The 23,354-nt window shown below is 52.2% G+C and overlaps 1 pseudogene; it reads left to right on the top strand.

Annotated features, from left to right (window-relative positions):
• The first annotated feature begins 7,534 nt into the window (after nt 1-7,534).
• Nucleotides 7,535-7,654, top strand: LOC120582538 (uncharacterized; annotated as a pseudogene).
• Nucleotides 7,655-23,354: the final 15,700 nt, after the last annotated feature.

The following is a 23,354-nucleotide window of genomic DNA, read 5'->3' as shown; positions in this document are numbered from 1 at the left end:
TTCCTCCATCTCACATCCATTTTGCAGACGAGGAGAGTGAGGCCCAGACTTCGAAGCGGAGGGCCGTGGGCGGACGTGCCGCTTCCCAGCCCAGTGACCTCGGGCCGGTCACTTAGTTCCGCCAGGCTTCGGCTGCCTCGTCTGCAAGGTGGGTGACGCATGGACGACTGCTTTGCAGAGCTGTCAGGTAAGTACGATCATGCACGCGGTGCCCGGCACACGTCTCCCGTTCAAGCCCAGGTGCTGATTAGCATGATCGCTTCTCAGTGAGTCGCTGGAGGCCACGCAGCAGAGAAGAGCGGGAGTTTCGACTCGGATCTGCCAAGTCCTGGGCACGCACGTCTCGCGGGCCACGCCGACTCGCTGACGAACCAGGCTGGTGGCCTCTGAGCTACAAGCCCCGCCTCCCGCAGGCGTCCATCCGCAGGGAGGGAGTGGACACCCAGTGTTTTTGCCTGCCCAGCAACCGTTGCTTTTTATTTTCGAACCAGCATTTATCTTTCTCGATCTGTGAGATATTTTTGTGGGGAAAGATTTCTTTCAGGTGGGTTCCTCTGGGAGTGAAGGTCATGTATATGAAGGTGAGCGTCATACAAATGAATAAAGTCCCCCCTGTGATTCAAAAATATCGCCTGTGGGTGACGGGCCTACGAAGGCAGTGTTGAGAAACATGGAACAACAGACCCCTGACACTATCTTTTGGGCACCTGGATACAGCTGTGCCTGAAGCCCTCATCTGGATAGTTTTCACGTCTAGCCGATTCGAATCCAGTTTCTGACCCTTGCAAAGACGAGTGCCTGACTGACTGCTATCGGCTTGTCTGATGCTACGGCTCACATATCTTAAACCATACCTGACTGACTCAACAATATAGAGACTAGACAGGAAAACGGCAAAACAAATAAATCAGAAACTTTCTCTTTCTTGCTCTCTTTCATCTTTTATATATATGGTACCTCGGTTAATAGTCGCTAGATGAGTGTACAATCATGTTCAAGAAAGTCCCTCCCCATTATCACTTATTAATATCCTAGTTACGTGCGTAAACATGATTATTCATGTAAATACCGGAGTCGTCTGCATGAAACCTGTGTCGGTTTCATGAAAATATATCAAGCTCCAACTCTGGTGCCCCTCTGAGAAAACCAGAGTTACTAGAACCTAATTAAGAATGTATATTTTTCTATTCACGGTCGGAAATCTTTCTTGCCCGTTGCACTCCTCCGAAGTAAGAAGCATTCAGCAAATATTTACTGTCTCCTTCCATGTGCCACTCTCCTAACTTGCCTGAATCGGGATAATCAAGATAAGTAAAACCATCCCATCATTTCTTAGATATTTAGCATTCCAACGAACAGGAAAAAAAGCCCTCTCCTCCCCCTTCCCAGGGCTGACTTCTCTCTCTTGCCGTCCAGGGTCCAGGGTCCTGACCTCAGCGCTGGCTTTGGTTGTGGGAGGCTTTGTGAACCCATCTGCTGGGATGGTGAGTCACGGAGTCATAAAAGAGAATGTCTCCCAGCTAACGTCACACCAGAGCAGAGAGCGTTCCAGCTAAGCTGGCTGGTGACCTGGCCACCCCTGAGGGGAGAAGGCGGCAGATGTGGGAGGTGGAGGGCCCGCTCCACACAGACGGTCACCCCATGATGACCTCACCTGCCAACCAGTGACTCACGCCCACTGCTCCCGCCTCCTGGCCAGATCTTGCTCATTTGGAATACCTGAGGGGAATACCAACCTCCTGTATTTAGCAAAAACACATGATTGTGAGCTATTTTTAAAGGTGTGATGTTTTCTTACTTTCATGTAGAGGCAGCAACCTCTGCAAAGCCAAGAAATGGGTCTTATGTTAAAGCTGCTCCTGCTTTAACAAACACACGAGAACCCCCCTCGGAAAGAAAAAATTGAATTCGAATAGGCAGGGGTAAGGCGGTTTCTTTTTTTTTTTCTTCATTGTAGTAAAATATACATAAAATAAAATGTAACATTTTAACCATCTTTGAGTGTACAGTTCAGCGGCATTAAATATATTCACGACGTTGTGCACCCGTCACCACCAAGCATTTCTAGATCTTGTTCACCATCCCAGACACTCTGTACCCATTAAGCACTAACTCCCCATCCTCCTTCCCGCCCCCCGCAACCCTCAAAAACCTCTATTCTACTTTCAGTGTCTATAAATTTGTCTGTCCTAGAGACCTCATGTAAATGAATCAGACTAAATGTGTCCTTTCGTGACTGGCTTATCTCATTTAACATAATGTCTTCGAGGTTCATCCATGTTGCAGTTTGTGTCAGAATTTTACTCCTTTTTAAGGCTCAGTAACATTCCATGGTGCGTATACGCCATATTTTATTTATCCGTTCATCTGTTGATGGACGTTTGAGTTGTTTCTGCTTTGGGCTTTTGTGGGTGATTAAAAGACTGTTTTCTTTAGCCGTTGAAAAGTCCTCTCTTCCTGGAGTTCACCTGTACATTGCGGGTAAGGTAAGCGGTTCTGACGACTCCTCGTGACAGTTGTGAAGGTGACATTAAATCCTGGGCAGGGAGGTGTTTTCTAGCTCTAAAATGTCCTATAAAGATATTCTCACCTTGTTTATACTATTTGCTTAGCAACTCTTTTTCTCAGGGAGATGAGAGGAACCCTACCCTAGCCTGCTTCCAAAATACAATACATTTCAGGTGGAAATGGTCCGACTAGATGAGATTTTTCTGGGCGCGTTCACACACACCTCCCTCTCTTCATGCTCTTCAGGGCAGAATGCATTGTCGGAATGCATACTATGGCCAGGACGCACGTCTGTCGATGACCAGGTGTCCCTCCGTTAGCTGTGGGACATGGACAATTCTCTCTGTGCCTTGGTTTCCTTACCTGCAAAGTAGGAACCGAAGCGACAGAACCGACCTCACGACTTGCTGAGAACATCAGTTGCGGTGATGGTCACAGAAGGCTGAGCACAGCGCCTGGCAAGGGGTGGGCATTCGATCAATGCCAGCTGGATTGACATTATTATCATGCATTTCTCATTCCTCCTTTAGAAGTATTTTCACCCTGAACCTTCTCAATTGTTAACACATAATTAAAGATTAAATGCGTGGTCTCAGAGGAGTAAAAAGGTTTCAAATCCAGAGACCAAGGGTCATATCTGCCATTTTAACTGATGTTTTGAGAAGTTGCCTGGTAATAGGTAAGGACTCTAGTTTAGGACTCAGATCTATCTGATTTTACTTCTTGGCTGGTTTCAGATGAGCTGGGTATCGAGTTCCCTTCTCCGCAGAAGAGCGTGAGACCTACCTCCTTGCAGTGAGGCTGAGGGGGTTCACGCGAGTGCAGCCCCACAAGTCAGTGTTTGACACCGGCTCGCTGCACGGTCGCTATCACCCCTCTCCCCGCCTGGCGCATTTAGGTGCTCGGCTTCAGCTGGCCTGAGGGACTTAAACTTAGCTCCACTGAAAGTGGATGAAGCCAGGAAATGTTCCGAAGAGAATCATAGGAAACTACTCCAGGGAAAGAAAGATAAGCAAAAAAACAAACCCTTAGCGGGTTAAAAAGGCAGCTGTGGCGTGCACGTGCTGTTTGGGGGCTTCCATATTTCGCAGGTTTTCTCCAAGACCCTGGGGTGAGAGTGCTTTGGGACCTCGATGATCCTGGGCCATACGGCCGTTGGCCGGGCAGGGCGTCCTCCGGGGAGGGTCCGGACCGCCGTGGCCCGTCCTTGGGCCTTCGCCCTAGCGACTGTGGCTTCCGGAATGAGCCGGGCTCCAGTCACTTCTGAGCGCAGGCTGGCCTCACCCAGGCTGCCAGGATGCTGTCGTCGCCATGACAACAGAGGCGAACCCGGAGGCGTCGCGGGCCAGTGGTGTCCTCCTCCGGCTCCAAAAGCCCCCGCCCGGCCCAGCCCCCCGCGGTGGGCTGCTTCTGGGAACGCGACGTGGCCTGGCCTGCAGCCCCGCGTGGTGCCCTCCCGGCCACCGCGCCCGGCTCCCCCCGGGCGGAGTCCGCGGCTCCCGGGTGGGTCCTCACGGAAAGGCCCAGCGGGAAAGAAATGTCTTTGCCCAAACCAGTTCTTCCCTGTGCCCTTCCCGGACCGCGCGGGAGAGTCCGAGCATCCCGACCCGACCACATTCGGGGTAACGTGAAGGCCCTCGGGCTCCCCGCCGCCCCCCGGAGCCGGCCCAGGTCGCCCGGGATACCTGGTGTCGCCGGCGCCCCGGGAACCGCCCGGATCACGAGGGAGCCCGCGTCTGGCCCGGGTGGCGGCGACGGGCCTCGGGGGTCCAGCCAGGGCTGGTCTCCATCGCCCTCTGCTGGGCAAACGACAGACTTGCTCGGAAGGTCCCGCCGGGACCTCCCGGGATTGGCGGGTGTGGCGGGATGGGAGCCCGAGGTGGGGGCTGCAATCCTGGAGATCATCCTGGAGGCGGCCGGCTCAGCGAGGGCAAGGGACCTGTCCGCAGTGCCGCAGCTACCCTAGGACCGAGCGGAGAGCAGAAACGGCGCGGACACCTTCCTTCCACGACGTCCACGCCGCGGAGTGAGGAGCGCTCCCGCCGCGGGCTCCTGTCCCCGAGATTCGCTCGCTCGCGCCCGCGGTCAGGCCCTGGTCCACGGCTGTGCCCCGCGGCCAGTTCTAACTGCCTGACCCTTTCGGGGGGGACTCCAAGTCAAAACTATTCATAGCCATTCTCAGGGGATATTTGCTTTTTTCACTGCTTCCCTCCCGTGTATGCAGGAGACCACGTGACACGCGATGCTGCACCAGACTGAACGCAGAAGGCGATCGGAGCGTCCAGCTGTCTGCTATTAAAACAGGCGTTTAAAGAGATTTGCAAAAATGTCAGACAATGCCGCTCTTACCATTAACTCTTTGTTTTAGAAAATACAGCTACTTTCATACAATATGGGTTAACCTGTGTTGTTTGCTATTTTAAAGTGAATTAACAATATTTTTAAAGTTTACTCGGCACATACTGATAGACGTAACCCCCAGAAACAAGCTCGTGGGGGTCCCCAACAACCCTTAAGAGGGTTTTGAGTCCTGGGACTCAAAACTCTGAGAACAGCTGCTCTGTGGAAAGCAGATCTTCCTGGTTACAGTCATCTCGCTGTCTTCTATTTAATTCGCCGTCCTTTTCACTAAAGAAATGACCTTCTTTATTTACATATATATGAGTCAACTGGGGATCTTGTTGAGATGCAGATTTGAACTCGGTAGGTCTGGGGTGGGGCTGAGAGTCTGCACTGAACAGGTTCCCAAGCGCTGCGGATGCTGCGGGTCCGCTCCAGGGGCCACACTTTGAGAACCTCAGTTCTAGCGTATGCTCTGCTCTCTTCAGTCGTGCTTGCCAGGGACCCCTCTGCTGAAAACAAACCAGGCGGTTGTCAGTATCCGCAGTGAGAGAGGATGTTTACGCAGGTAGGACCAGCTAGCTCCTCTCTGCTTGGGGCGAAGGACCATTGGAAGAAATGGAGGGTCGGCGAATTTGCAAATTAGGAGAGGTAGAAAAACAGGTGTCAGGGTTTCGGGGGAACTGGGGCCGCCTTTGAAAATGTGCATTGAGCTTCGAACGGTAAACTAAAGAGCAATTCAATTGGTGAGCATTAAATCGGCTGAAAGCTGCTCAGAGGGTAGAATTATGCTTCCTCGGCCATAGTTCTGGAATCATCCTCAAATCCCAAAGCACAGGGTAGGGAGTTGAACAATGGGAATTTCAGTTGTCGTGAACAAACCTTCACTTTGAGAGGGGGAAGGATTCTAAGTACGCCGTGTAACATTTTTGCATTGGGGTGGAAAATATATTTAAAACCAAACTGCGTGTAACCGCTTCTGCTGCCTAATTTGGGATGGAAGTAGAAGTCACATCAGTGGAAAGATGAATCTCTCTGCTGGGTCTTTCCACTTTCAGAAGGGAAGAAAGACGATTGACATACGTAAAAGCTCTGCCAGTTGGGTCACACCGCCAGAGAAGGGCTTGCAAACTCCAAAGCTCCCAGAGGCCAGATGAGTCACACCTACCGGGAGCCAGGTGGGTTCTGGTCAAGAGGGGTGGGCTTGCCCGCCGACGGGGCAGCCGTTGCTTCACTCCAGCTTGTCGCTGCCACGTGCAATTGAGGACCCCTCGTTCTCGAATCTTCCCATTTCTTGGAGAGAAGCCTGAAACCAGGGTTTTATGTGAAATGTACCTGTCGTTTTTAAGTTCAAGGAAGAAAATTAAACACACGATCAAACAAATTTTGGGGTCTGGTGCCAAACCGAGCACCTCCTCCAGCTCTGAGATGAACGAAGCCGGGGCCGGGTCGAGTCTTGTGGGGCCGGGTCGTGGGGGCCTCTCTCTCTGGCTGAGCACAGAGCCCCAGGGTGGTGGGATGGGGTGGCACTCGAGGAAAGGGAGCCGAGTGGACAGAGGTTACCAGCTGCCTGGGTCAAGTGCATCTGAGATAAATACTGAGAGCACAGAGCCCCAGGAACCGCCAGGCAGCCCTGGACTCACCTGGGGGGGTAGGCGGGGCCTCCGCTCACTCTTGCGTCCAGGGAGCGGGCACCACCCCAGTCGAGTGCCAAACCTGGTGCCGCTGTTCTCCTTCTCTGTGATTTGGGTGAAGTCGCGTAGCTTCTCTGGGCCGCAGCCTCCTTTTAAGATGGGTCATAATAACGTCTGTGTCTCCTCCTTGCATGGTTCCCACGAGGCGCTGAGAAACGCCTTGCAAGAAGACAACCAGATGCATGGGACGTCTTGGTGACAGGATACTCAGCTGGGCTGAGTGACGATGCTACTTATCTGATTAAAACTTCATACTGATGGAGCACAGTCCCCATGACACAGGACCATTCAGCCGGCAATTGGGAACCAGGTCTGAATGACCCTAAGTATTATATTCTCAAACTACTATGTGACTTGTTATTTTAATAATCATTCCTAACATTATGCTGGCTGCATATTGGAGCATATCAATCGTGTGTGCTTCTTTTCCTTCATAATACGGTAGTATTAGTGGGTACTACGTACTAGGATTGTGAAGTACCATCTTGGTCATTCGAACACAGATCTAGTGAAAACGTATGAAGGGCGAGGCTTGGTGCTACGCATTAGGAATCCACCGTGAACAACAGAAGGTCTCTCGCCATCATGAACTTACGAGGTAACAGGAAAGAAAAAGTAGTAGATCATTACAGTACCAAGTGCCAAAGGGAGGCCTCGGGTCTGTGGGAGGAGGGGACATTCTTAGTCTAGCGAGTCAGGAGGAGTTAACCGAGGGATGATGCAGGGCGAGCCATGTCCCAGGCAGAGGTAGTAAGAGCCAGTGAGAATGGAGGTGAGGGAGTGCAGGCCGCGATGGAGGAAGCCAAGGACATTCGGTGGCCCAACATGGAGGGTTAAGGGACCAGAGGTGAGAAACGATGCCAGGGAGGGGGTCAGGGACCAGATCACATAGGTCCTGGTGAGTCGTGTTAACGCACATAGAAGAACATCTATATATCTGATACACAGATGTGTGCATTTGTTTCCATGTTTTAATTTAAAAGACAAACCAAGTCTACGGCCACGCCAGCCTGAAACACGCCCCATCCCGTCTGATCTCAGAAGCTAAGCAGGGTGGGGCCTGGTTAGTACTTGGATGGGAGACCACCTAGGAAGACCAGGTGCTGTAGGTGTAAAAAATAAGAAAATAAGGGATTGTAAGCTGATCAAGGTCCTTGCAATCTGGGAGGTCAACCGAGGGTTGCCTCGCCTAAAAAAGATAATAAAATAAAAAAGACAAACCAGAATCTTGCCTAATATTGTTTTTAAACCTTGATTGATTGAGATATAATTGACATACGATAAACTACGTGCGTTTAGAGTGTACAGTTCGATGAGTTTTGACATCCTTATATACCTGGAAAGTATCACCACCATCAAGAGAGTGAATTCCGTCACCCTCCGAGGTTACTCGTGCGTCATCGGGCCCCGTCCCGTCCTGCCCCTCCGCACCCTGCCAGCCACCGGTCTGCTTTCTGTCGCTCTCTCGGTCTGATTGTCGAGAATTTTGTCAGTGGAATGGATCGTGTCAATGACATCACACGGCATGCCCACTGTGACCTAGTTTCTCTCACTCAGAGGAACCGTTGGGAGATTCTTCCTCGTTTCAGGTAACAAGTTTGTTCCTTTCCATTGCTGAGTGGTACCGCTCTGAAATCTGCCTCTTTCACTTAACATATCAAAAAGGTCACACTGCCGGAGTTCGCCCATCAGGCACGCCACTTACGAATGGATAACCCTGGGCACGAGGCTTCGGGCTGTTCCCGGTTCTCCCGGCCCTCCAGGACCATGCCTATTCAAACGAGACCGCAGCAGCAGCACCTGGGAGGCCCGCCGTGTGGTCGAGATGGCTCATGTGCCTGTGCTGAGTCATTGCTCAATAAAAGGCATCGGGACTGTTATTGCTATTATTACTGTTGTGGTTCACACCTGGCACGTTTTAAGAATCCATCAGACACAGCCATGGAACCTTGATATGACCTTGAAGCTATAAAGCAGGGAACAGAGACCAAGTTTCTTCTCTGGTGACACCTCAGGCTCCGAGGTGGGACGAAACTGGTTCCTTCGGCTCTTTGCTCCTCAGAGTCTCTCCCTCGAGCACAGAGGCCCCCAGCAGCGGGGTTCGGGTCGGGTAAGAACTGAAAGAGTCTCTACAGGCGGGAGAAAAGGGAAGCGGGGTGAACTGCACCGCATTTGGTCACGTAGACACTCACGCCTCGTCGTCCCAACCCCAGAGACCCGTGTCTTCCTGGATGCTCACTCAAATGACAGACTGAATCATCAGTGACATGCAATGGCTGTGCGATGTTCGACGGGACGTTTCTCCAAGGTTTACCTGCCAAGGAGCTGTGTCTGCCTCGTGTCCCAACCACTGTGGTGTGAACTTTTGCAAAAAATTATCTGCCTCGATGCTCCCTACCCTCAGAGTGCCGAGTTTTGTCCTCTCCAGGGGCTAGATGCTCAGTAGCAGAGACAGCCATGTCTTCTCATAGAAACCAGCTTTGGAGTCACGTGAGTTCTAGGTTCAGATGCCAGTCCTTCCACTGATGAGCTCTTGAACTCGAGCCAGCTACGTTAACTCTTCTGGGCCTCATTTTCAAATGGGGCTAAAAATAATCCCTAAATCCCTGATGAGCTGTGAGGACGAAATGAGAAAGAAGAGGCGCCTATAGCACCCGGCACAGGGGAGACGCCACGCGTAGGAAGTAACAGGGCCACCCAAAATCTCTGTGCGTTTTAAGTAAACGCTTTCCCTAAGTCTTTTGTCTTTACGTCCGTCCCTCCTTAAATCACACCTTGTACGGCAGTCTGCCTATTTCAGGCACCTCACCAGCTGGACACGAGGTCTCAGAAGAAACACTCAGAAGGAACTGAGGCTGCATAAGCCGAGCACTAAGTGGGACATGAAGACTGTCTTCAGGAAGGGCTGTCGCAGGAAAGGCGTGTTTAATGAGCTCTGTTCCACCCCAGAGGGCTCCGACCGCCCGGTGGGTGAGCGTCACCAGGAGGCCGAGGAGGAACTGCGTCGCTATCAGAGCCAGCTGCAGAAGGAAGTGGGTGCCTCGGGGCTTGTCAGCTGCCCCTGGTGGGCGTGTGCGATTGAGGCTCGCTGAGCAGGTGTCAGAGATGCGGCTCAGGTGATTCCGGGCGTAGGCAGCTGGACCAATCGGCTTTCAGAAGGACGCAGGGTGGGCGGGTGGAAGCAGGAGGCGGAGGGCAGGGCTGAGGGTCTCCCACACTCTGGCGGCTTCAACAGCATTTATTCTTTTATGTTTTATAGATTCAGGTCCCTAAAGATTCAAAAAAGAAGATTTTGCTACTGAAAACCAAAGGGCTGTGTGTGTGTTTGTTTGTTTGTTTTTCTAAGTCACCATCCTGGATGACCTTCTGAGGCCTCTTTGAACTTGGGGGCTCTAGGTCGATGATTCAGAATTGCCTGTGGCTCTGACAAACACATGATTCGTCAGAAGTCTTTTGGCTCCAAGTGTCAAGCCTTCTCTCAACGTGGCTCAGGCAGGACCGGCAGTTAGCGACTTGAGAAACTTGCAAGGCTCTTGCGGTAGTTCCCAGAATTGGAAAGAAAAAAAGAGAGAGAGAGCTGTGCCACCCACGGCCTCGGGGACTAGGAGCGGAGACTCAGTGCTGTCCCCAAGCTCCCTCGCTGTTCATCTGACCCTCAGCTCTGCCTCTCTCATTTCTCCCGCCCGTTGGCCTCCGGGGAACGTGGAGGCAGCAGCCTCGGCTGTGGGGAAGAGGGAGCTTCTCCCTCTCGGCCATCTGCATATGGATCCCAGGCAAGGATTATAACCAGCCCCTTTGGATCTGTAACCCAGCCCTGGGTGGGAGGGGGACTGTGGTCATCGGGTCTGGGTCACACGCTCCTCCCTCCGGGAGGAATAAAAAAACGCTCGCTGGAAACCAAAAAGGGTGGCTACGGCCAGCCCTTGAGGAAATATGCACAGAAAACTTCAGCAGAACCTTTGACTCCCCCTGACACTCACCCCGGAGAAGGGCGTTCTGATGAAAAGAATGCCTATTGATTATTGATTTGAGGGCAAACACATTTCATGCCTCGTTCTTTTAAAATTTTCATAACAATGATCTGAGGTGGACATTATTATTAGTAGTATCATTTTACAGATGAGAAAACAAGGCTCAGAGATTAACTTCCCCAGGACCCACAGCTAGAGACAAGAGCCGTGTGGGGCACAGGCCACCGAGCGGATCCGCACCTTGCGCCGTCCTTCGCCCTGACGGGGAGGCGGGTAAAGGGGTCTGGGCGCAAACGGTGAGGCCAGGGCACACGCTCTGAGGCTGCTGGGAAAGGGGACCAGACGGCGAAACGGACCCAAGTTCGAGGCCCAGCTCTGCCTCTGCGGCTGACTAGCCGTCCACCAGAAGGGTCTTTAAAACAAACAAAAACCTCATAGAAACAGACGACAGAATTATGGTTGCCAGAGGGGGCGGGGGTTGTGGGGAGGAGGAGGACTGGGTGAAAGGGGGTCAGATGTAGCGCGATGGAAGGAAACCAGACGAGATGGTGAGCTCGCGATGGAGAGTACAGACGTCGTGTTATAGATTCGTCCACCCGAAATTTAGGTAGTGTTAGTAACCCCTGTTACCCCAGTAAATTTAATTTTTAAAAATGCAGCTCTGACAGGGTCATTTTGCTGCTTAAAATGCTCCTGTAGCCTCTGGAGAGCATCCGAAGCTCCCCCTAAGGCCAAGGGGCTCCCCCCGAGGAGCCCCTCCGTGTCTGCCTCTTCCTGGAGCTGCTGGGCACCTCTGTTCCCCTCACGACACCGAGTGTCTTACGGGTCTCAGGCTTCTTTTGTGAATGCTGCCCCCTGGGTTGGCAATAGCTGTTCCCTCCTCCCACTTTGAGCCAGCACCTACTTTTCCTTCCCGTTGCAGCTTTGATGCATCACCTCCTACATGAAGGCCTCCTTGATTGCCTCTGATAAACACCCTCAATCACACTTACGCCATCTTCAGAGCCCCTCTCAGTGAAAAGGCGTGATCCTATTTTGGCTGGCCACCGGGCTGTAGCTCCGTGAGGGATCAGGGACCCCTGCTGCCAAGTTCATCTGTACCCACAAACCCAGCGGGATGCTCATTAAGTATTTATTGAAGGGCTCAGCGAAAGTCTGAGCATGAGCACCCGCTCCGGGCCTCCCCCTCCCAGTGGGAAATGTCAGGTTGTGTAGGTGTCAAATTCTATGACTTCAGGAGCACCTGGGTAAAGAGGGAGTTGTGTCAGTGGGTGGAATTTGGTTAAATCCCAGAGGGTGTTGCATTTTATTTGAAGCCTGTGAAAGAAAAGGCTAGCTGGGGCCATCTGGTCTGGTAACAGGTGGACTCGGAATGGAAGAGAAGTTCACTGAAAAAGCAGCCCTGCCTGTGACAAACACGCTCCTCAGAAGAAGGCTGTCTGTCACTCGGCTTCTCTCTCTGGCTCTGACATATGCTTCCATCCCTCGCTCCTAAATGTGCTTGATATTCAGAGTTTGCTGCCACGTGAGGAGAGCCGCTGTGGGGACAGGAAACGGCTTCATGAGAGCAACGAGCGGCAGGAAGAAGTCGGCGTTGCCTGCAGGCCCGGAGCCCTTGCACGGGGTGTCCCGGGCTCAGATCTGGACACTGGGGCCTCGGAGCAAGGCAGCAGCTCCAGCTGTGTTGCAGAGGGACAGGGTCTACTAAGGCTCTGCTTAGCTGTCACAAGGAGCCTACGTCTGCTGTGTGTGAGCGTTGGTCTTGGCTCATCTGCCAAACAGATTCTGGAGCAGAGCTTTGTTCAAATCCTGCCTCTGCCCCTCACTAGCTACGCACTCATGGGCAAGCTGCTGAATCTTTTGGGTTCCGCCCCTTACAGACGTTTCCAGGCCTCTGTTAACTCTGGCAAAATTAGAAAGTTAGCTTTGATGATCTGTACCATCTCTTTTCGCTGGAAGATGCTATAATCCTGGGCATTGCTACACCAAACCGAATTCTGCCTGAACTTCAAAGGAACTCTCGTCTGCACAGGCCTGTCTTTTCCCAAACGATATTGACCTCAATGAGTAATTTCCCAGGACGAGTTCTTAGGAAGCAAAGACCGTTGTTTGCTCATTACTCACCATGGCAAGCACTGTCCTAACCCTTAGCATAGATGACTTCATCTGGCTTTCTTGGCAATTCTGAGACCTCGCGTGGTATGCAAAACAGCGACGCTCCCATGCCATCCACGTCTTACTGCTGCTCCCTGGAAACTGTTAGGTTGGCGGAGAGGAATCGAGGTTGAGGTGGAATTATGGTTGCTCATCAGCTGACCTTGAGAAGGGACATGACCCCGGATGACGCCCCTGGGATCACAGAGGTCCTCGGATATGAAGGAGCGAGACAGGAGGTCGGAGTAATGTGACTGCCGGATTTAAAAATGGAAAGGGGCCATGCCCCAAGGAACGCAGGTGGCCTCTGGAGCGAGAAACAGGCTCCCCTGGGGCCGCCGGAGGGACCACAGCACTGCACACACCCAGAATTTATCCTGCTGAGACTAAGTTTGAGTTTCATTCCTCCCAAACTATGATACATTTGTGGGGCTTTTAAAATTGAGATGTAATTGGTACATAACATCATATTAGTTTCAGCTGTACAATATGATTCAGTATTTGTATATTCTGCCAAATGATTACCACAATAAGTCTAGTTACCGTCCGTCACCATACAAGGTTATAAAATTTTATGTTTGTGTGTGCTGAGAACTTTTAAGATTTACCCTCTTGGCAACTTTCAAATATGCGATACAGTATTATTAACTATAGTCACCATGCTGTGCCTTCCCCTCCAAGACATTTACTTTATAGCTGGACGTGTGACCTTCATCCACTTTGCCCAACCCCCAGCCCCCCTCGCCCCCGGTAACCGCCACTCTGTTCTCTGCATTTGAGTTTTGTCTTGTTTTTCGGATTCCACATACAAGTGAAATCGTATGGTATTTGTCTTTCTCTGACTTATTTCACTCAGCATCATGCTCTCAAGTTCCATCCATGTTGTTACAAGTGGCAAAATTTCCTTCTTTTATTGTGGCTAAGTAATATTCCATTGTGTACATATGGACAACATCTTCTTTATCCAGTCGTCCATTGATGGGCACTTAGGCTGCTTCCATAGCTTGGCTATTGTAAATAATGCTGCAGTGAACATAGGTGTACAGGTGTCTTTTGTGTCGTGTTAAGCCACTAAATCTGTGGTCGTTTGCTGCAGCAGCAACAGGTAACTAACATGGGTAGGAGATTTAAACCCAGTTGACTGAGGAGGACACAGTCATAGAAAATTTCAGCGACTTGCCCAAGCTGTCATTTTAGTGATAGCTACTAAATGGCAAAGTCAGAATTTCAACTTGAGTATATTTGGCTCGAAAGCTCATGCTCCTGACCACTTCACCTTGAACTTATAAGGTCGGTGTTTCTGTCCTGTTTCACAGATAAGAAACGAGGCGTTAGCTACACATAAGTCCATCTGCCTCAGAGGTCCTGCTTATTACACTGGCCCGGCTATTTATCTAGTACAATTTCGGAGTGGACTGTCAGGGTTCGTTTTTTAAAAAAGTCCTTTGGGGAAAGCAGAGGAGGAAGAGGTGAATTCAGCTTTTAGTTAATCAGCCATTAGCCCTGGTACAAAGAGTATTTCCGTCATCGAATTGGCTAATCGCCGAATTCTCTTACTGAGGTCAACCCGAGATCCCTTTTTTAACTGGGGACAGTGCCCACTTTGTGGCAAGGGAAAAAGAGCAGGTGTGTGAATCCGCGACTTTATCCAGGACTAAATTTACCTAGGAAAGGAATGTGGCCTGGCTGTCTTTGAAGCACCTGCCACGATGCCAGTCTGCTGTGACTCTCCGCCCACGACTTTTTGATTGGCCTCATCTCCATGAGAAAAGTTGTCATTGATTTAAAATTCAGCCCCTCCCCCAGCCTTTGCTGATAATGTCTTAAGAGCCCAAGTCTGAGATTCCAGTAGGAGGAGGAGAGTTGGGACAAGCAGCTCTTTGGAGGGCTCCAGGGTAGATCACAGACACACAGCAGTGACCTCCACACTGGGCCCACAGCCTGCCCTGAGTTGCTTACTGGCCAACTCCAGTCTGGGCAGCCAACTTCAAACCTCTGGCCAGCCCATAAAGTAGCCTGACAGGTGACGCCGCCCTCTGGGAGGCCCTGCTAAAGGCCAGGCACTGAGTTGTGCACGTAGCTTACCATTGCACGTGTTCTGACCCCAGCCCTCGGCCACAGGTGGCTTTCCCATGGATGAGGAAACAAGCTCAAGGAAGCTAGGTGACCTGTCCAAAGTCACAAGGAGATGGCCGAACTGAGATGGTGTCTCACATCTGCTTGCGAACGTACTGCCTTAACTGCTCTGCCCCACTTGCTCTGCTCACTGGAAGAAGTGGGGACTTCGTTACAATCCGTATGGAAAGTCCACCAGGCTGTGACTGTCCCGCATCAGTTCAGAGAAGTTTCATAAACCTCTCCCCAATCTTTATAATAGGGAATTGCCACATTTTAAAAAATCACACACACACACACACACACACACACACACACACACAAAGGATTATGTTTGACATAAGTTGGGTTCAGATAAAGTGTAATTTCCCCTCTATTTGAAACGTTTTCTAAAGGAGTCATCTGCTGTTAGAAATGCACCATCCATTTTCCTGAGGTCCCTTCAGGTCAGCATATTTAAAAAAAGAAAGACCTGAACTTGTCACTCAGCTCTCACTGTGTGAATCATAACAGGACTCTACGTGGGGGGACAGCCTAGTTCTAGGAACCCGTAATAGAAGCTGGATTTGTCACCTGCACGGCGCATCTCAAATCCCACTTGGGTGCTTGTTCGGGGCCCATGTGATGGTGCATCCTTGACCCAGGGGGCACTGAGCGCTTGTGCTGTAGGCCACCTCAGCTAACAGATGCCCGAGTCACACACACTCCTCTGTGACCAGACCCCAGGCAGAGGCCAAAGAGCCGAGAAGACTCTTCAGAGGGATGGCCTCTCCCCACTTCAAGATATTTCTAGATCAGGGATACTAAACTAATGAGGGCAATAACAGCTAACGTTCATCGAATACTTACTTCTCTTTGATGGTGTTGCTATTGTTACACCATTAATAACTGTAACCATCACAGCTCCCTGTAAGTAGCAATTATTCTTATAAAAAGGGGCGGTGCTTAAGCAATCAGGCCACATCTGACGATCGCGGTCACCTCTTGCTGATCACGTGAGCCTGCAAAGTTACTACGTACGACTTGCTGGGCCTCCGGTTCCCTCATCTGTAAAATGGAGGTGGTAATGGTGTCTGCCACCTGGAGCCGCTGAGAGGCTGAAACAGGATCGGGTGTGGAAGGCACGTAATAGCGTAGCTGATGCTCAGAGTGAGGGCTCCGGCTCGATCAACCGGACGGTCTGCCTGGCGTGGCTCATGGCGTCCTACCTTACGGCGGGGAGGGACACCAATTTGCTCCCACAGCCTCTGGGTTGGAGAGAGGGGATGACATAAATCGTTGCTCTGAGCCAGGCCTAGAAATAGGGTGAGCACGTGCTGCGAAGAGCATATTCAGTCAGGAACATCGGTGGCCTGGTTCTAACTTGATGTCAGACTCTTAAGAGCAGAGTTTGTCTGCGGATCTGATTATCTTTTAGGGGCCGGCTCAGTGGCCTCGCTCTGCATCTCGGGGCCCCTTCCCCTGCCCATCCACTTCCTTTCCACTGGCATCTGTGGAGGTTGGACCCTGCGCCAGGCACGCGGCAGCGGATCCAGGCCGACGGCCACCACCTCCCGTCCACCCTCGGGAGTGTCTGGTCCAGTGGGAGAGACGGACACGGAGCAGATTCTTACAGCGACATTCGTGGGCATCGCGATAGACCCTAACAAGGCAAAGGCTGGAGCCCGTAAGGGTGACAGGTGACGGTAGGAGGGCGCTGCCCCAGTCAGTTTTCAGGGGCAGCCTCCTCTCTGGGGAAGTGGCATTGGAACCAAGACCAGAAGGGTGAGCAGAAATGAGCCAGGCCAAGTGGGTGGTGGGGACGTTGGTGGTCGGGATGTGGGTGGAGGAGCTTAGCATTTTCGAGAAACGAGGAAATGGCCAGTGTGGCTAAAGCTCAGAAAGGAAAGGGGACGGTGACGCGCCATGGCGCCGTGAGGGAAGGAGCGGGGCTGGCCTACTTTCCTCCCGCGCTGCACGGCCGCTGGTGCTCGGCCCTGATGCCTCCAGTTCCTGCGGGGGAGCGGGCAGGCCCGCCCACCTGTCACGCCTGCAGGTCTGCAGCCCAGCAGGGCGCCCCTCGGGGTTTGGGGGGGGCCCTCCCGGCACACTGCAGTGCCATGGCTGTGTGTGTGTCCCCTCAGCTCCATGGCCACCCAGCACCGAGACCAGTCCTGTCCACCCTCAGAGACTCAGGCAGCTGGGCTCTGTTACTCAGGTCACCTGGCCTGCTCTTCCTGTGACTGGGGACACCTGGGATGGTGGGTCCCAGTAAAGAAACCAAGTCCCTACTTCCGACCACAGCACCGCTCCCCGGTTCCTTCCCTCGTCATCCGTCCTGGTGAGAATGGAGGCCTCCCACGGGCCCTTCCGAGTTGGCTCGTTCGGCTCGGCTTGACCCCTGGCCGCTCAGTGCCAAGGACGCCGGGGTACAAAGGGGAGCAGAACTGCATAGGATCCCACTCTTGAGAGGCTCGCAGGCCCCCCGGGCACCACGCTAAGCACCTTACCTGTGATCCCCCCTCATCCCCAGAACGACCCAAGGGGTAGGGACTGTCATCAGTGCCCACTTCATGGATGAGGAGGCGGAGTCAAAGAGAAGTTAAGCAGCTGGCCCAAGGCCACGTGTCAGCAGTTGGCAAGGCCGCTCCCTCCTCCCGTCTCTCTCCTCTCTCCCCTTCCAAATGTCTGGAGCTGTCCTTCGCTGTGATCCTTCTGCAGCAGGGCCCCCGTGCTCCCGTCCTGCAGGCAGACTGCTCTGCACCCCGTGCTCTCCTGCGGCTACAGCTCACCTTCCTCTTCTTACAGGCCCTGCCGTGCCGTGCGAGGCCTCTGTGTCCCTGGCATCTGGTGGCCTAGTTTCTCCGTCACAGCACGATGTGCTTCGCGGAGCTGGAGTTTCACCCACGGCCTGAGGTCCGGCCTGTCACTCAAAGGGGCAGGCTTTGTCTTTTCTAGAACTACCGTCCTTTCTTCTCAGGCCGCTCTGCCTTCCTGCCGCCAACCCCTGCGTTCCCAGCGGGGCGATAGGGTGCACTGTGGCGATCCAAAGAGTGGGTGCAAGACCCAAAGTTCTCCTAAGAGTCGTGACTTTCAGGAAGCGTTTCTCGAAGGGGCGGGCCCCCCACTTAGGGGATGTTTCCTTATGACAGTGCTTTTGGTTCTTACAAGGACTGCGGGGGTGTTGGGCTGGCGGTGGGGACGTCTCCAGTCCCTCTGGCTCTGGGGGTCAGTGTGAGACAAGCCCGCAGGGCAAAGAGTTGTCTCGTGTCCACTCAAGGTTTGACATGTCACACTGAACATTTATACAAACTCGATCCATTTTTTATTTTTTGAGCATAGATCCTAATTTTTTTTTTTCACATAAACACAAACCCCAGCAGGGTTTTAACAGCCACCAAGCCTCCCAGAAATGCCACTACCGTAAGAACGGAAGGAAGTCTCTAGCACTTGACCAAGAGTTGTTCACCATTTTGGAAAACGACGTCCTTAATGGCGGGGCCACCTGGGGGGGTCTGAGTGACCAGTGCCACGTGGTCGCATAACTCTTCACCTACAGCTCTTCACTCGTGGCTACTTTATGCATGCCTATTCGGCCCTTATTGGAAAGAGCAAAGACAAAGGAAAATTCGATAGAAATGTTGTGTCACTCTCTGAAATCCAGACGCAGCCCTTAAAAGTCGGCACGGACATCAGATGACTTGCCGCCTTCTCGAATCTTCTGAGTACTTTCATATTGTACTGTACACTCTATCTTTTATTTCTCCCATATACGACATTTACAACAATGTATTGGTTTTTAGAAATTATTTGCCCATAGATGACACTATCTGTGAATTTCGATTCGGGGTAGTAAAGGTTAATGTTACAAACATATTTGTTTTAAGAAAAAGGGGTTGTGGGGGACTAAGAACTATAGTCCTAAGGAAATGAGAATAACTTTTTTTCATGCTGGAATTTACACGCCAAAGAAATGATAGTCCCACCTAAGCCGCCTCAGCAGCCGAGGACTTGTATTATCAGCCATTTTTGCTCCAAAGACGTTTGGTATTCTTTTCTTGGAATTACTTTCAGAGGCTACATGGGATTTTATTTGTCCTCTCCCGAGAAATTTCTAAAGTTTTGCTCATCGAGGAGAATTTTGATTTTTGAAAAGAACCTACGGTTTTTCAGAGCAAGTTGTGGTGAACAAGGTGGCTGATCAAGCTGAATGAGGAGATTCTCAGTCACGGACCCTGAGGTGGGGGGACAGGACCGCATTTTGTCCATCTTTGCTTCTCCAGCATTTCATACGTGACACACGGTAGACGCTCCGTATCGAGTTGAGCCAAATTCGATCAAAGACGCGATGTGAGCGGGGGACGAGCGTGGGATCGATGCCCGCGGATCACGCTGAACTTAAATGCTACAGAAACATGTGCCATAGCAGAAAATGAAACAGCCCACGTACAACCACCGCGTGACCACGTGTTTCGAGTAGTGCGGCTCGGAAGGGAATTTCAAGGAATGCCGAAGGCGTTCTGAGGCTGGGAGGCAACAGGACAATTTTAACGGAAAGGACGCTTTCCGACACGTGGTTCTTACGAATGCCTTTCGGACTCGGCAGAGCTAAGTTCGAACAAGAGCTTCTGTTCTAGTGCAGGAGACCAGCACTAAAGAGGTGAGCAAACAAGGCAATGGCGTCACCATCATTTACAACCGGGGTACGTGTTCTGAAGGATAGAAATAGTGTGATGGTTTAGAGACTGGAAGGAGAAGGTCTTTACATAGAGTCGTCAGGAGGTGACCCCTGAATCCAGACCAGAGATCATGCAAAGGCCCTGAGGTAGCAGGGGGCTTGGCGTGCTCGAGGCACGAAAGATAGTGACCAAGCAGGAGAGTCCCAGGAGGCGCGGTCCGAGAGGCAGGCAGAGGCCAGACCTTGTCCGGTCTTGAGGTCCGTGAGAAGGAGTTTGTATCTTATTCTAAAGGGAGTGACTTGTTCTGATTTTGGTTTTAAATGACTTCTCTGGACAATGAGTTAGAGAAAGACACGGGTCAACGCGTGGAGACCAGTTAGGAGCCATTATAATTGTCCAGGCAGGAGGAAGGTGGCGTGGACGAGGGCGATGCCGTGTCCGTGGGAAGAAGTAAGCAGGTTCGAGATCCCTTTCGGAGGTCGGCCCAGCAGGATCTGCTGATGGAGCGATGCGGAGTGTGTGTGTGCATGTGTGTGTGTACACGTGTGTGTGTAAGGGACCACTGAAGGACCAATGCCCAGGGTTGGGACCAGGGTGACTTCGAGGGACAGAGGAGTTGGGGAAATGAGAATCTTTTTTGGTCAAATTCATTTTGAAATGGCTCTTTGACGCCTGAGTGGGGTACCGAGCAGGCAGTCGGATAAACACCGTTAGAGTTTCAGGGAAAGGTCTGTCTGGAGACGTAAATTTCAGAGTAATCCTCACGTTTAAAGCCTAAGGAGCTGACATTGGAAGGTGGCTGTATTTTCCAGTCTTTAAACATCTTTCTTGCAAAGTTTCTGAGAGATAAGAAGAAGAACTTTGAGAGGGAGGAGGGACAGGAGAGAGGGAACATAATTCCAATTTTATCTCTACGCTCTGTCTTGCAACCAAACAAGTTTTAGGCTTTTGCAAGCTCTTCTCGAGATGGCGCGCTTCTGTGAGACGTGAGACACGCACACCACCTGCTGGTCATTTCTTAGTATTGTCCAACACGCCCTTCGGGGCAGGAAGAAGTTTTAGTTCAAGGGTATAATAAGCTGCCGTGGGAAGACCAAGAACATCAGGGTCAGAGTCAGGGTCAGGGTTGCTGCCTCCGCAGCTAACAGCCTCGCTGGGGAGATGGCAGGAGCCGAGCGTGTGCTGTGTGCTGGGACGGTGGGGAGAAGCTGGGTTTGGGGTGGAGAGAGCAGACCTGAGTCTCACCTTTGCTTGAGCAAACGGGAAGTCTCTTTGCTTCTAGACCCTACCGCGGTGCGTGTGATAAAACTTTCTGTGTCTGATAAAACTTTCTGTGATGATGGAAAAGTTTATACGAAGGAGCCACGTATGGCCGTCGAGCACTTGAAATGTGGCTGGCGGGACCGAGGAGCTGCCTTTTGACATTTCAAATGACTTTAAATCTAAATAGCCACCCGAGGCTCGTGACCACAATATCGGACAATGTGGTTCTAAAGACTCAGTTTCCTCATCCGTACAGTGGGGGTGACGACACCTACCTATGGGTTTCGTGCAAGCTAAATGACATCGCTTGGGAAAACATCTCGGATAATGCATGGCTTACAACAGGCAGTGAGGATGCTGGTTGGATATCCACCCAATCGAATCGCTAGAACCTTCCACCCACGCACCTCCACCCATCGCTAAATCTTTCATCAATCTCCTGCTGCGAATTCAAAAGGAAAAGCGGGGGGATGGTCATTAGCACCGCAGGTCTGTCTCTCTCAGAAACAATCTGTGTGGAATGAATCGGTGTGGTGCTTGGTGTTCTCCCCGCTCTTTCTGAGACCGCATCAGCTGACGGCGAGGAAGCCGTCCAGTCAATGAATAATCAAAGGCAGAGCCAAGCAGATGATACAGACCTCGGCGTCCGGTCCTGCGAAGCCACCCACCAAGCACGTTGGTTGAATAAATCTGTTCCGGCTTGGCATGTTTTTCAGGGTAATTGGTTGTAGTTTTCTCAGACTCTGTGATTGGCTAGCCTTATCTTGGGCCTCTTCCAAGTGAATGAAACAGAGAATGGAGTAAATGCTGATTTTGGCTTCAGTGGCAGGGAGGGGACCAGCACATGAAGCCTGGACGCTGCTGGGAGCAAGACGAATGTTTGTTCGCGCTTCTCTGTCCTGAGTGTGGGCCACCTCTGGGCTTCTGTTCCCCCAGATGGTTCCCTGCTCTCCGGAGAAGGCTCCAGGTGACTCAGCGAGAACACCGCGGAATACCACGGATCACACTAGCGCCGGCTCTGTCGCTGTCGCTGTGGGAGTTTCGCATTTTAAACCACGGGGTTATATAAAGCTGTGACCAACAAGAGGCACTCTCTAGAAGGGGTTAGCTATGTGGGCTTCGAGTCGAGATCTGGGTTCGAGTTCTAGCTGCTGCCCTCGCCCGCTGCGTAGCCCTGAGCGAGCGCTAAGACCCCCGAGCCTCCGACTTCTCGTCAGTAAAGCGGGCATGATGCTGCCTGTCTCGGCAGATGGTTGTGAGGAGGCCTGAGTATGGTGCCTGCGAAGCGCCCGCCCGGTGCCTGGAATGTCGTAGGCGCTCAGAAAACGTGGGTGAGCGTTATGTCACCCGAGCGTGATGGAGCCACCCTTCCGAGAGGGAAACCTAGGGCGCACCCTTTTCGTGTCCCCCACTGTGATAGGTTACATCGTGTTACCCCAAATTCGTATGTCGAAGTCCCCCAGGACTTCAGAATGCCACTGGGTCTTTAAAGAGGTGACTCAGGTCAAACGAGGTCATCAGGTGGGCCCTCGTCCACCATGGCTGGTGCCCGTCTCAGATGAGGAAATGCGGGCACACACATGCAGACAGAGACCGCGTGAGGACAAGGCCTCAGAGGCCCTGCTGACCCTGAGCTCAGGCCTCTGGCCTCCAGAACGGAGGGGAGACGTATCCATTAAGCCTCCCAGTCCGCGCAGTCCGGCGATTTGCTGTGGTACAAACCAGGACGCCCTCTCTACCTGGCGCTCAGTCACACGCGTTTTCAGCAAATATTTTTATGCCCGCTACATGGCAGGACACCAAGGAGAACAACAAAGTCCTTACACTCAGGGCACATGAGAGCGTTCCTGGCGACAGTGCCAAGGCCCGGTGACAGCAACGAGCTGGGGGGTGGGGGGCGTGGACTAGAATGGGGACGGCGTTGAGGGCCTGGCTCAGTGAGGGAGAAAAGACCGAGAGAAGGCTGCGCAGGCGGCAGCGTGGACCCGGTCACAACCTACAAGCTTTTGTGTGCGTTCCATTCGTGGAGAGCGCGCGCTAGCACTCAGCCCCGCGGGCTCTGGCCACCGCTGTCCTCGGAGACACCACGGCGATTCCCGTGGAGTGCAGCGGGCTCCATGACACCATGCAGACCCTCCTTCAGGAAGGAAGGGTGGACCCCCGCAGTGGGAATGCTGCTGGGGGACGGGGAGTGTCTGCGCCCGGGGAGTGTCCGTTCCCGGGGAGTGCGTGAACTGCGGACAACTGCTTCAAATGGTCACGCTTCCCACCGTCACCTTTCTCCACCGGTCACGCTCCCCCCACAGTCACACTCCCCACGGTCACGCTCCCCACGATGATATATGGTCACGCCAGCAACATTATTATTGGCGAGCCTCGCGACCGGAGATTTCGACCGGAGCAGCCTTCGACTGTCATTGCTTCCTCGATTGAGCCATCGATCTCGACGATGGAGTCATTGCCTTCTCGATGAGCCTGTCCCCAGATGTTTATTATGCTATTTTGATAGTTTTGATTATTGACGAGGCCTGATGAGTGAGCAGCGAGTGAGCTTGATTATTATTGTGCTTTTATTTATGAAGTGATTTCGATTTCGGGATTTATTTTTGACCAAGCCTGTTGCTGGAGCTCAGCTGTGCCCGAAACACAGG

The sequence above is a fragment of the Pteropus medius genome, unplaced genomic scaffold (genome assembly GCF_902729225.1).
Source record: "Pteropus medius unplaced genomic scaffold, Ma_sr-lr_union100, whole genome shotgun sequence".
NCBI lineage: Eukaryota > Metazoa > Chordata > Mammalia > Chiroptera > Pteropodidae > Pteropus > Pteropus medius.
The sequence above is the reverse complement of the archived record's forward strand: the minus strand, read 5'-3'. Positions and strand labels throughout refer to the sequence as shown.